Consider the following 13,800-nt stretch of genomic DNA (forward strand, 5'->3'; position numbering starts at 1 on the left):
CCTGCAGGACCAGACCCTATAACCACTCCTACATGACCAGACCCTACAACCAGTCCTGCAGGACCAGACCCCCTACAACCACTCCTGCAGGACCAGACCCTATAACCACTCCTACATGACCAGACCCTACAACCACTCTGGTAGGATCAGACCCCCTACAACCAGTCCTGCAGGACCAAACCTCTACAACCACTCCTGCAGGACCAGACCGCCTACAGCTACTCCTGCAGGATCAGACCCTACAACCACTCCTGCAGGACCAGACCCCCTACAGCTACTCCTGAAGGACCAGACCCTACAACCACTCCTGAAGGACCAGACCCTATAACCACTCCTACATGACCAGACCCTACAACTACTCCTGCAGGACCAGACCCTACAACCACTCCTACAGGACCAGACCCTACAACCACTCCTACAGGACCAGACCCCCTACAACCAGTCAGGCAGGACCAGACCGCCTACAGCTACTCCTGAAGGACCAGACCCCCTACAACCACTCCTGCAGGACCAGACACTACAACTACTCCTGCAGAACCAGACCCCCTACAATCACTCCTGCATGACCAGACCCCCTACAACCACTCCTGCAGGACCAGACCCCCTACAACCGCCCCTGAAGGGCCAGACCCCCTACAATCACTCCTGCATGACCAGACCCCCTACAACCACTCCTGCAGGACCAAAACCCTACAACCGCCCCTGAAGGGCCAGACCCCCTACAATCACTCCTACAGGACCAGACCCCCTACAACCACTCCTGCAGGACCAAAACCCTACAACCGCCCCTTAAGGGCCAGACCCTACAATCACTCCTGCATGACCAGACCCCCTACAACTACTCCTGCAGGACCAGACCCCCTACAACCACTCCTACATGACCAGACCCTACAACCACTCCTGCAGGACCAGACCCCCTACAACCACTCCTACATGACCAGACCCTACAACCACTCCTGCAGGACCAGACCCTATAACCACTCCTACATGACCAGACCCTACAACCAGTCCTGCACGACCAGACCCCCTACAACCACTCCTGCAGGACCAGACCCCCTACAACCACTCCTACATGACCAGACCCTACAACCACTCCTGCAGGACCAGACCCCCTACAACCACTCCTGCAGGACCAGACCCCCTACAACCACTCCTACAGGACCAGACCCTACAACCAGTCCTGCAGGACCAGACCCTATAACCACTCCTACAGGACCAGACCCTACAACCACTCCGGTAGGATCAGACCCCCTACAACCAGTCCTGCAGGACCAAACCTCTACAACCACTCCTGCAGGACCAGACCCTACAACCACTCCTGCAGGACCAGACCCTACAACCACTCCTGCAGGACCAGACCCTATAACCACTCCTACATGACCAGACCCTACAACCACTCCTGCAGGACCAGACACTACAACTACTCCTGCAGAACCAGACCCCCTACAATCACTCCTGCAGGACCAGACCCCCTACAACTGCCCCTGAAGGGCCAGACCCCCTACAATCACTCCTGCATGACCAGACCCCCTACAACCACTCCTGCAGGACCAAAACCCTACAACCGCCCCTGAAGGGCCAGACCCTACAATCACTCCTGCATGACCAGACCCCCTACAACTACTCCTGCAGGATCAGACCCTACAACCACTCCTGCAGGACCAGACCCTACAATCGCCCCTGAAGGGCCAGACCCTACAACCACTACTCCTGCAGGCCAGACCCCCTACAACCGCCCCAGAAGGCCCAGACCCTACAACCACTCCTGAAGGACCAGACCCTACAACCACTCCTACAGGACCAGACCCTACAACCACTCCTACAGGACCAGACCCCCTACAACCAGTCAGGCAGGACCAGACTGCCTACAGCTACTCCTGAAGGACCAGACCCCCTACAACCACTCCTGCAGGACCAGACACTACAACTACTCCTGCAGAACCAGACCCCCTACAATCACTCCTGCATGACCAGACCCCCTACAACCACTCCTGCAGGACCAGACCCCCTACAACCACTCCTGCAGGACCAAAACCCTACAACCGCCCCTGAAGGGCCAGACCCTACAACCACTCCTACAGGACCAGACCCCCTACAACCACTCCTGCAGGACCAAAACCCTACAACCGCCCCTTAAGGGCCAGACCCTACAATCACTCCTGCATGACCAGACCCCCTACAACTACTCCTGCAGGATCAGACCCTACAATCACTCCTGCAGGACCAGACCCTACAATCGCCCCTGAAGGGCCAGACCCTACAACCACTACTCCTGCAGGCCAGACCCCCTACAACCGCCCCTGAAGGGCCAGACCCCTTAGAATTGCTCTGGCCGGGATGGGCAGCCGCCACCTGCATGGGCTCTGCTGGAACCTGGCCAGCAGTACCTGGGCTCTGCCCCCAGTGCCCGCTGTGCCTGTGTGTCTGCTGTGTGCTTCAGCACTGCCACCACATCCTCAGGAAGGCCCCCCTGCGCATGCTGAGACATCTCAAGTGACCTCTGAGGGTGAGCTCTCATTCGTGGACAGAAGAGAAAGAATCCAGGACTTTCCAGAGGACACAGGGATGAGGACGGGTGAAAGGCAGCGTGAGCAGCAGGGCTGCCCGGGCTGGAGGAGCAGGGCTCTGGCTGGGGGTGCACCTGAGGGCATGGAGGGGCACCGCCCATCAGGACTTGCCCTGGCCTGGCTCCCACTGCCTGCCAGAGGCACCAAGCTCCATGTCCCCGGTCTTCCACTCCCTGCTGTCCTCCCACACCCTGGCCCAGCCGCCAGGGTGGCCCCTGTGGACTTGGCCACGTCACCTCACCTGTGTGTGCCCTTCAAGCCCCCTAGGCCAGCAGAGATGGAGCCATTAGTACTGTCTCCATGTTCCCTGTTGTCCCCCACTAGAAGCCAGACTCCACCAGGAGACAAACAAGGGGGAGAATGACAGGACCCTGCGCACGCCCTCCCTGGCAGTAGGCGGATCAGCGTGCGGGCACCCACCTGCAGCCCCAGCACGCCAGACCCCAGCACGTCTGCAGGGGTAACAGTGGGGAGAGCAGAGATGGGTTATGTGCTGGGCACCCAGCAGCACGCCCGCAGTGGTCAGCTCTCAAAACCAGGTGCGGAGGAAGAAGGCAGGCAGGAGCGCCGGGAGAGCATCCCCGGACGCACAACTGAGCTAGACCCCTGGCCAGTCTGCACTGGCCCTCAGCAAATCCAGCACCCGAGCTCCCTCACACAGACCCCAGCAGCCAGCGGCTGAACTGGTGGGAGGCGGGTCTAATCCACTGCTTTCCTCCCCTCCTGCCCCCAGGCAGTTGTCCCACTGCACCTGAGATCATGGCACCCAGACAAGGGTGGCCACCACATCACAGCCCTCCCAGGAGCCTCGGCGGGCAGACGCACACCAGGTGTCACCACGCCAGCCCAGCAGGAGCGTCCTCTCCAGGAAAAGCCAGCCAGAAAGAACACCATCGCTCCCACTGCCAACTGTCCCAGCACCTGAGTGGATGCCACCTTTACCTGGGGCGGCACGTCTTTGCAGCTCTTTCTCATGACATGAGAGGTATATTCACAAAACAGAGCAGAAAGCTCCCCGCCAGAGAGTCATCAGACCTGCCTTTGCTTGCCCACACTCGCTTGTGTTTCCAGGGCCAGTCCATCAAGAAGGAACAGAATGGAACAGAAAGTTTCTGACTAGACCAGAAGAGCAAACGGAGCTACGAGTCAAACCAACTGTTCTCAAAGGTCACAAGGAAGAGTGGGGTAAAGAGAAGAGCACCTACCCTAGTCCCAACATTGTACCCAGGGATTTCATGCACACAAGTTCAAACTTCAAGGTCACTTTTATTTGGTACTGGGGATTGAACCCAGGGGCACTTAACCACCGAGTGACATCCCAGGTCCTTTTTATTTGTTAAGACAGGGTCTCGCTAAGTTGCTGAGGGTCTCATTAAATTGCTGAGGCTGGCCTCAAACTTATGATCCTCCTGCCTCAGCCTCCCCAGGTCACTGGGATTACTGGTATTTACCCACATGCGGGGTGAAAAGTCACTTTTATAATAAGATATTAAGGCTATGGGAGTTTAAGTAACTTGTGAAAATCCCCCCAGGGCTATAGTCCCTTCCTGCACTTAGATGCCTGCTGCTGAGAGTTCACATCCCAGTAGGGGGGCTGGAGGAGGAGTGGGATGCCACAGTTGTCTCACTCCTAGCTGTGGGAGCCGAGACATGCAAGTCCAGCTAAAATCCCTACAAGGAAGGAAAAGAGTGGGGACAGGTCAGACATTCTGCCCAAGCCAGGAGGCAAGGATCTTCCTGGAAAGGCCCAGAGTCCGGCTCACAGAAAGGGAGTGCCGGGCTGGAAAGGGCCAGGAGAAATGCAGGGGGCTGGCGTCTGGAACTTGGGAGAGGGGTGGCCTGGTCACTCCTGTCCATGGCATGGGCAGGCCTTAGAACAAAGGAAACCCACACATGCAGTGTTGAACAGGGGCTGACTGGGGGAAGGGAGGCCAGGGCACGGTGGGTGTCTGCAGGAAGGCTCTGTGGTTGGGGACAGGATGAGCAGCAGCAGCAGAAGGTGTGGGGGCCAAGGCTGTAGCTGTCGGCCCTGGGCTGGACTCTTCAGGGCAGTAGGTGACCCTCAGCATGTCCTGTGCAGCAGTGCTGCCCCCTCTCCCACTCACCTGCAGACTTAGTCCCACGGAGCCCTGGGGAAGAGGTCCTAGGTGGTCACTTTGGTTCAAGGCCAGGGGCCAGCGGGATCCCTGTGCGAGGATGGTTAAGACCGTCCTCAAACATCAGGGGGAAGCCCCAATCCAGCAGGCTCCAGGCAAACACGTGCCCCTCGGCCCTGTGGCGTCCATCCCTCTGGTGGCCCTTTCCCAGATCCTGGACCCCTGTCCACGTGCAGGCACCACTGACCCTGGCTGCCTCCCAGTGTGCACCACCGCACCTGTGCCCAGAGCCATGTGAAGTCTCAGGTACACCTCCAGGCCTCCGTCTGAGTCTCTGCAGGGTCACTTTTCAGTAACCCAGAGGACAGTCCTACAAAACGTGAGCTGACTGGCTCGACACCCTCCAGGCATTCTGTCACAAATCCTCCACTGCTCTGTTGCTCTGACCTTCCGTGGCTTCCTGTCACACTCTGAACCTTCACGGGCCTTCTTCATCTCTACTGCCCAGCTGGCCGCAAGCCCAGGCACACTGCCCCGGATACCCTTCACTGGCCTTCCTGTTGACTTTGGGCATGCCTGGCACCCCCTCCCCTGGCCCTATACCCCTTCTGCAAGGAATGCCCTTGCCAGGGGTACCAGTTGGACCTGGCCACTTCCCTCAGTGTTTCCACTGCCCCCCACAGTTCTAGGTGGCCAACGTGTGGGACAGTAGGCATGCTTGGGAAAGGCTGTCCACCTAGGTCCACCTAAACCCCCAAGGGACATGAAGCATCTGCAGAAGCACTTGGCTACGAAACTAGCAATCTCCAGACAACTGCATACAACTTCTGTCCCCCCCAAGTCCACAAGGTCACCAGAGCCCCCATCTTCTGCGTGCCTGCTCCTGTAGACACACCGGGGTTTGGAAGCAGCTCCTTACCACAGGAGCACAGGCCAACCCAGCTCTCCCTCGGCTGGCTGGACTACTGCACCTGCTCATCCTGGAAAACCTAGTCTCGACCAGCTTCCCAGGGACTCTGCTGTCTGGCAGGCCGCACCTTCCATTCCCTCCTGTTAAGTCAGAGTAAGACGCAGGTCTCAGCTGTCCTCCAGGAGCAGAGGGCCTCCCTCCTCCCAGCAGGGCCCCCAGGTTGCACTGCACAGTCCCCGACTTCAGACCCTGGGGCCTGGGCCAGAAGCCGAGAACCGTGCCACTCTGGGTCCTCCCAACCCCACAGAAGAGCTGAGACTTGAGCTCCACTAAGAGCGGTCACAGGGCAAGAGCTCCCAGAGCCAGCAATTCTCCTTGACTGCACTCTGCAGCGCCCCTGCTGGCTGAATTCAGAGCCCACACGTGACATTCGCGAAGCTCCTCTGAGGATCAGCGGCATGCTGGCAGGGATCAACACTGCTGCTGGGTGTGGGCTGCTTCCTACTGGCCTGCTGAGTCCAGGGCTGGAGAACAGTCACGAATGGGCTTCCTCATCACCTCTTCAGCAAGAGGGCCGCCCTGCAGTGGGAAGGAAGCAAGCTGGCCTGGCCAGAGCAGAGGCCACCACACGGCCCTGGCAACATCCTGCCCACCTTGCCCCCTGCAGGGCCAGGCTCAGGCTGCCCACACTGTGAGGAACAGACCTGCGACATCCCCATGCAGAAAGCCTGGACCTGAGGGCCATCATCACCAGCTCTGGGTCCCCTGGGTGGGCTGGGCTCGCCCAACAGGCTTCCTACCACCCTCCTGCACACGCCCTGCATTCCCAAGCCACTTGGAGCCACCTCTACAGGGAAGAGGAGCACAGCCCAATTAGGTGGGACCAGACCACGGCCCAGATGTGCTGGAAAGCCAGTGGCCCAGCCTATCCAGAAACCAGAGCCTTCAGCCCTAGCTTGCAGCTTCTGCTGAAGTGGGCACGGACACCACCCAGCGTACCAGTGCCCTTTCAATTCACCTCCTCGTGTTCCTAAAGGGAGCCAGAGAACAAACTGAAATCATTGCTGTTCTCCTTTCATAAAAAATTAAAGCGTAAGACATAAGTGTGCACAGAACATTTTTATCAAAATATAATTCCAGGGTCATGGGAGTAGCTCAGTGGTAGAGAGTACTTGCCTATCACACACAAGGCCCTGGGTCAAATCAGCAGCACCATACATGCAAAAGAAGCATATTTAAGTGTATCTGCATATACACACGTACACGTACATACATACACACAGGTGTGTATATATATAATACGTATACATACACATAAGCATCTGTGATCCTAAGGCCTTTCTTATACAGTTAGCTTTTAATTTCCACATTAGACAACACAGGTCAAAAACCAGCTATAAAGGTGATTCTTAAGTTTTCCTTTCAGTATTATATCTCAAAGGGAACATCTATAATCTTTCTTTAAAAACATTAAGCATACTTTTTTTTATACAAGCATGAAGGCCTGTTGACCAACCAGACAGTATGCCCCGGTCAGGACACAGCTGGTGCCTTCCTTGGGGACCTGGCCCCTTGCACTGACAGCTCTCAGCTGCTCCTTGTTCCCTTCATCCCATCTCCAGCTCCTCAAGACCCCGAGACAAGCACGAGCAGAAGAGAACCTCGCACCTGGGCTGCGCGCTGAGCCAGCAGGCCCAGGTCTGCACAGCAGTGCCACGAGGCCCCAAACAGCTAGTGGGTACACTTCCCCACCACACAACGGTCTGATATTTCTCATATCAGAAGGTGATAGAAAACAAAAACCCTAACCTACGATTTTTAAAAAATATTTTGCATGTTTTCCCACTTTTAATAGAATATCAGCAACCACTGAGAATATTTTCTATTAGCAGGTGTCAGTTCATAATGCAAAGAAAGTCAAGAAACGCCAAAATGGAAAGAAAGAATGACACACAAGATGCCTGCTCCAGGGCTAGGGTGGTGGCTCCCGGCAGAGCGCTTGCCTCACACCTGCGCGGCCCTGGGTTCTATCCTCGGCACCACGTAAGAAACACGAATAAATAAAAATAGATACTGTGTCCATCTACAACTAAACATATTCTTTAAAAATGACTGCTCCATTTTGTAGTCAAGATTTTTAAATTTTACACGAAGGAAGGAAGGAAAGAAGGGAGGGAGGGAGGGAGGACAGGGAGGAGGGAGGAGAGAGGAGGGAGGAGGAAGGAAGGAAGGAAGGAAGGGAGGGAAGACAGAGAGGAGGGAGGGAGGAAGGGAGGGAGGGAGGAGGGAGGAAGGGAGGGAGGGAGGAGGGAGGAAGGGAGGAAGGGAAGACAGGAAGGAGGGAGGAAGGGAGAAGGGAGGACAGGGAGGAGGGAGGAAGGGAGAAGGGAGGACAGGGAGGAGGGAGGAGGGAGGAGGAAGGAGGGAGGAAGGGAGGAAGGGAAGACAGGAAGGAGGGAGGAAGGGAGAAGGGAGGACAGGGAGGAGGGAGGAGGGAGGAGGAAGGAGGGAGGAAGGGAGGAAGGGAAGACAGGGAGGAGGGAGGAAGGGAGAAGGGAAGACAGGGAGGAGGGAGTAGAGAGGAGGGAGGAGGAAGGAAGGGAGGGAGGAAGGGAAGACAGGGAGGAGGGAGGAAGGGAGGAAGCAAGCAGGGAGGGAGAGGAGGAGGGAGGGGGAGCAAAGGGAACCTCCAGGCTGGGCAGCTCTGGAAGCGGCCAGGAGAGTGCAGGGGCTGGCCACAGGCCTCCCAGGTGCAAGGTGCCCTCGCAGGGGTGCTGGTCTCTTTGTGGGGCGCAGGCAGGACCTATCGAGGCCAGCACCTCAGGGTCACACTGACCATGGCTTGCCGCCTGGCCTCGCCCTCCGTACAAGCACTCATGGCCCAGCTGCCTTCCACTCTGGACTCACCTTAAACCAAGCCAAGCAGGTTTGGGCCCGGAACACCCCTTCCCTCGGCAGAGTCTCCCATCCTTCCAAAACTGCACCCCTGGAGGCTTAGTTAATGAGAGCTGAGATTCCATCAGTGACGAGAGCTCCGTTCCCCTCTGACTTCACACACTCACTGTCTACCTGGCGATCCACACATGGGTGTGCATGAACACTAACATGCTCTCAGTACCCAGACCCACACCTCTTGCTGCATCCTTTTTATCACATGTTGTGCAATGAAAGACGATGTACAGCCAGGCACAGCGGCACATGCCTGTGACCAGCAGCCTGGGAAGCTACAGCAGGAGGGCTGCAAGTTTGAGGCCAGCCTGGGTAACCAAGACCCTGCCTCAAAACTGAAAAATAAGTAAACAGATAGATAGGGCGCAGGATGTAGTTCAGCAGTACAGCATCTCTGGGTTCAATACCCAGTACTGCGCAAACACAGAAAGAGAAGAAAGAAAGAAAAAAAGGAGAGAAAGGAAGGAGGGAGGGAAGGAGGGAGGGAGGGAGGGAGGGAAAGGAAGGAAGAAAGAAAGAAAGGGAAAGACTGCTCTATCAGGCAAACATGGGTTCTCCTTCTTATTATGCTTCCACACCTTACCTATAGGCTAATGCGGGCGCAGGTGCTGTTCCCTCTCCAGTTTAACTCCCAGCCATGTCCCAGGGTCTGCCCTACCTCACCACAGAACTGCACAGGAGAGGCAGCAAAGTACCACCACAAACCGGAGGTCTAGAAAGTACACCTTCTGAACAATAAAAAGCTCTTTTGAGCTGGGGGTGTGGTCGGCAGTGGAGCCTTGGCAAGCAGAGGCCCTGGGTTCCAACCCAGCACTGGAAAAAAAAGTTCATGCTGAATAACTGAATCTTGCCTCATCCCTCACTGTCCGCAGCTCCTCTCACAACTGGTGTGTACAGAGAGACAGCGACTGTGAACAGCACCTCACACAGGGTCAGGAAGTCCTGCATGGCTGTGAACAGTGGCAGCACGCAATGTAACTGCAGACGCTGGCACCAAGGCCTATCAGATAAGCACTGGTAGTGCGGAGGGACAGGGCATCTTCTTCTTCTTCTTTTTTTTTTTTAAAGAGAGTGACAGAGGGAGAGAGAGAGAAAGAAAGAATTTTAATATTTATTTTTTAGTTCTCGGCAGACACAACATCTTTGTTTGTATGTGGTGCTGAGGATGGAACCCGGGCCGCACGCATGCCAGGCGAGCGCGCTACCGCTTGAGCCACATCCTAGCCCTAGGGCATCTTCTTAAAACATATACAAAGTGTGAATCTCAGTTATCTTCTCTTCTAGTAGAAGGAACTTTCTAAAAAACGGGTTTCAAGATACAAAAAATGTTATCCCTCAGGGAAACTAAGGAACCCCTGTACCCAACGCAGCTTTAGGTGCCACCCAACCACAGGGCCCTCTGTCTGGAGTCAATGAGAACTTCCACCTCCAGCCAAAGCAAGGAAAGGAACACTGGGGTGGGTGGCACCAGGCACCTGTGTTGCTTTCAGGGAACCTGACATCCCATTAAAAGCCCAAACAGCTGGGCTAGGTGGCCCACACTTGTAGGAGGACTGCAAGTTCAAGGCCAGCCTCAGGCCAGCCTCAGAAAAGTAGGAAAACCCTGAAACCCTGACTCAAAAGAGGCTGGGTCTATCTCAGTGGATCCCTGGGTTCAATCCCCAGTACCCTACACCCACACATTCACCCAGACTTTTACACTTTCACATTCAAAACTTAAGGGCCCCACAGAGGGGAGAGTGGAACCAGGTGGAGTAACAAGGTACCTGCTGACCAAGCAAATCCACTTAAACCCTGCCTGCATTCTTGGGCAATGGGGGCTGTGGAATGCAGGAGAGAGACCTGCAGGCCCTCATTCCGCACCAATCATTATCCCCACACAAATACCTGCCTTTCCTCACATTCCGCCCCACTGCGTCCCGTGGGACGTGGGTTCACCCCAAGTCTCTGTGGGTGCCCTGGCACACTGGCCCCAGGACAGCTGTCCTGAAGGGACTGGACACTGCTGGAGTTGAGGGGCTGCCGTCTCTGGCTCCTGGGATACCTTCTGGAGTTGGGGGGCTTCCCTGTCTGTGCCCAGGAACAGCCTCTGGAGTTAGGGATCCCCGTGTCTGGGGACACTAGCTGGAGTTGGAGGGTCACTGTCTGTGCCCAGGGACAGTCACTGGGGTTGGAGACTGCCCTGTGTGACCCCAGGGGAGCCATGGAGTTGGGGGGCTGCCCGCCGCACTCCGTGCATCCCGCAAACCTCGGGTGGGATTTAGCTACTTAGAGGAACTGGAGAGACGCGCAACTTTGAAAGCAAACAAGAAAGCCCGCGAGAGGCCCAGGCCGGGCGCGCCCAGGACCCCCGCCCGCCGCGGGAGCCGCACTCACCGTGGGGCCGGAATAAGTCCGCCGCGTCCGCATCCGCGTCCGCCGATAGTCCCGCGCCCCCCCCACCCCCGCTGTCCCCCGCCCGCCGTGCGCCCAGGCCCCGCCCACGCCGGAGGGAGGCCCCGCCCACCGCGATGGAATTGGCGCATCCCAACCGTTCGGAGCGCCCACTGGCCGGAGCTTCTGCCCATTTCCCGGCCGGGCCCCGCCCTCGCGCCCGCGCATTCCTGCGAGGCCACGTGGCCATCGCACCCCCACCCGCGACGTCCCAACGCCCCGCCCGGGCTGCGCACGTGTGGGAGGGGGCGCGGTGAGGCTGCGCGTCACACTAGGTGAAGGCAGGGCGCCGGCGAGCACACGCAGCCTGCGGGAGAGCCACCGCCTTTCCCTGAGCGCCCCCAGCGCGCTCGCGTGGGACCTACACCCCTCCAGTGACATGCCAGCCTCACCTCCTTCCCGCGCCCACTTAGGTGGGGAGCAGGGCAGACTCTCCCCTCTCACCCCACCATTCGCCCTTCGCTGAGGACCATTCCCAGGGCACTCAGCCCCAGCAGTGATCCCCTCGCATTCCCTATCCAAGCTGTGCTCACTAGGGCAGGGATGCCAGGAGGACACCATTCCACGTGCATCATCACCCTCCCTGGAGGCGGGGTGCACTCGATGTGTGCAGGGTTCCCTAGTCTTAAGACCCCGAACCCGCCCCTGTCCATCAGGAGAACCTTCCCTTCCTCGCTCCTGGTCCCCAGCTGTTATCACTGGGCTGGGGGCTTTTGTGTGTTCCCACAGCCTCCCCCGACGTTCACCTCTCCCTGTGGATCACTCCCCCAGCTGCCCTCAGGGGTACAGGGCTGTGTCCCAAGTCCCAAGCCACCGCAGCTTGCGCCCCTCCCCGCAGGGCCCTGCCCTCTGGCATCAGTGCAGGGCGTTTGGAGTAGCAGTTCAGGACTTCACCCACCTCTAGGGCGGCTTTTACAGGTCCCCGCCTGTCACTAGAAGCCCTCCTCTGACCTAGCCTGTCAGCCCTAGAACTGCAGCAACTACGTGCCAGAAAGTCCTGCTGCAGAGGGCTGCTTCCAGTCTTGCTGACCCTTTGAGGAGATGGTGCCTCTGAGCTGGGAAACACCACAAATTATTACCACATTAGTACTAAAGGAGGAAACTGAGACAACCCTTTTAACCCAATAGACTGAAAAATATTACCTACTGTCTGGTCAGTGCCTTCAGCAAATGTGTTCCATTGCCAGGTCCCCATGTTTCCTCCCAACCAAATCTCTCAAAGCATGGGAGTAAATTAAAACCAGAATTTTAGAACTGCCAAAATTCTTAGAGATCTCTAGTCCATTCGTTTGTTTATAAGAAATACAAAAAGTTATTTGGCATGCTAAAAGTCATAATATTAAACATTAAGAGCTTGTGTGCTCTGTAATAATTTATATCCCTGAAATTTCTATTGTAAAAACTCATAGCTGACAAATATAGGCTGGAGGTGGTTGGGAATCCGGAGGTACAGATAGGGTGATGCTTTAGCACTTACTGCTTTTGTAGGAGTGCTCTGAGTTACTCCTGAAGACTGTCAGACCTCCAACAGCACATTCCTCTCAGTGACCTTGAGATTATAACTCTTGTACAGCCTGGGTTCCTGGGGTTCTTCTGAGAACCTTCCTGGAGCGTCTCCTACACAAGTATTAAACACTCCTGGTCAACAGAGGTAAGAAGGTCAACTGCACTAGTGCTTGTTCACTAGTTGGCATTGATTTCTGCTCAAATAGACCAGAGATGGAAGACAGTACTGGGTGGAAGGAGCCACATGTGCCCCAGGCTGTGAGGGGCCCTAAACATAGCCAGGAGAAGCCACTGTGAAGGACCTGGGAAGGGCCTGGGAGAGGGGGCTGGGCAGGAAGGACTCTTTGATTTGGAACTTGAATCCAGTGTAGTCTGTCCTGGTTTTCTCTGGACACAGGACCACACTTACAAGTCCTGAGGTGGAAAAGTTGGGATTTTCCACTGTGATTCCCCCTTTGGCCCTCACTGATAGAATATTTAGAAATTTAGGATATATGTGTTATTGGGGATCAAACCCAGGGCCTCAGTGTTCTATACTGGACCCCTCTCCCAGCACTGTGGCTTTGGGGATGCAGTTTTCAACACATGAGCTTTGGGAGACACAAACCATAGCACTTGTAAATAAAGAACGCTTGTAAATTAACAATACAGATGGTCCAAATAAAAATGGGCAAATACATAAATGCTTCTTAAAAGATTTACTGATGGCCAATAAGAACAGGAAATGGTGCGCAGTGTTGTTATTTTCAGGAAAACCCAGGTTAAACCCAATAGACGCCAGTGTACCCAGATGAGAATAGCGGACACTGAGGATTGAAGCAGCATGGGTTGGTGAAGAGCAGACCCCGCGAGCTGCTGTGTGTGGCAGGAGGGTGGTGCCCCCTTGGAGTGGTTGGCTGGCAGGTGCTTACCTAAGGCAAAGGAAAACTTAAGCCACCAAGAGACTTCTACAAGCATTCTTAACTCATCACAGTTCAAACTGGTTACAACAGTTCAAAATTAGAAGCCTGATAAAGGCATGAACTCGTGTGGTGACAGACACTGCCCCTGACAACCAGGCAGAGTGGCAGTGCATTCAGCAGCAGATGTATCTCAAGAACATCACACTGCCTAAAAAGAGGAGAGGGCACGTGTGGCAGATGAAATGAACTAAATGTGCATGGGAGACCAGGAGGTCCTGCCTCTGGGGGAGAGGACATGAAAGAATTCCGGGCGGGGGGGCGGGGGGCGATGAAAGTGTTCTGAGATGCAGACACTTTGATGTCTTCACTTTGTGAAGTCTTAGCAAGCTGAGTGCAAGAGTAAGGGACTTCATGAGGTACATCCTGTTGCTGTGGTG

The 13,800-nt window shown here is 55.9% G+C and overlaps 1 protein-coding gene across 12 annotated transcripts in view; it reads right to left on the minus strand.

Moving 5' to 3' along the window:
- Positions 1-13,800, minus strand: part of Arhgef10 (Rho guanine nucleotide exchange factor 10) — a 98,218-nt gene that overhangs the window by 75,916 nt on the left and 8,502 nt on the right. The window contains exon 3 of one of the 12 annotated variants that reach the window (XM_046446494.2): positions 12,433-12,572. The exons of 10 other annotated variants lie outside the window; for them this stretch is intronic. The gene's annotated coding sequence lies outside the window, so the exon portion shown is untranslated. Of the gene's footprint in view, positions 1-10,898; positions 10,973-12,432; positions 12,573-13,800 lie in introns of those variants that run through there. One more of the 12 variants, XM_046446497.2, reaches the window with a different exon arrangement.

This window comes from Marmota monax, unplaced genomic scaffold (genome assembly GCF_021218885.2).
Source record: "Marmota monax isolate L192 unplaced genomic scaffold, Marmota_monax_Labrador192_F-V1.1 WCK01_AAM20220418_F8-fsc00195, whole genome shotgun sequence".
NCBI classification, from domain to species: domain Eukaryota; kingdom Metazoa; phylum Chordata; class Mammalia; order Rodentia; family Sciuridae; genus Marmota; species Marmota monax.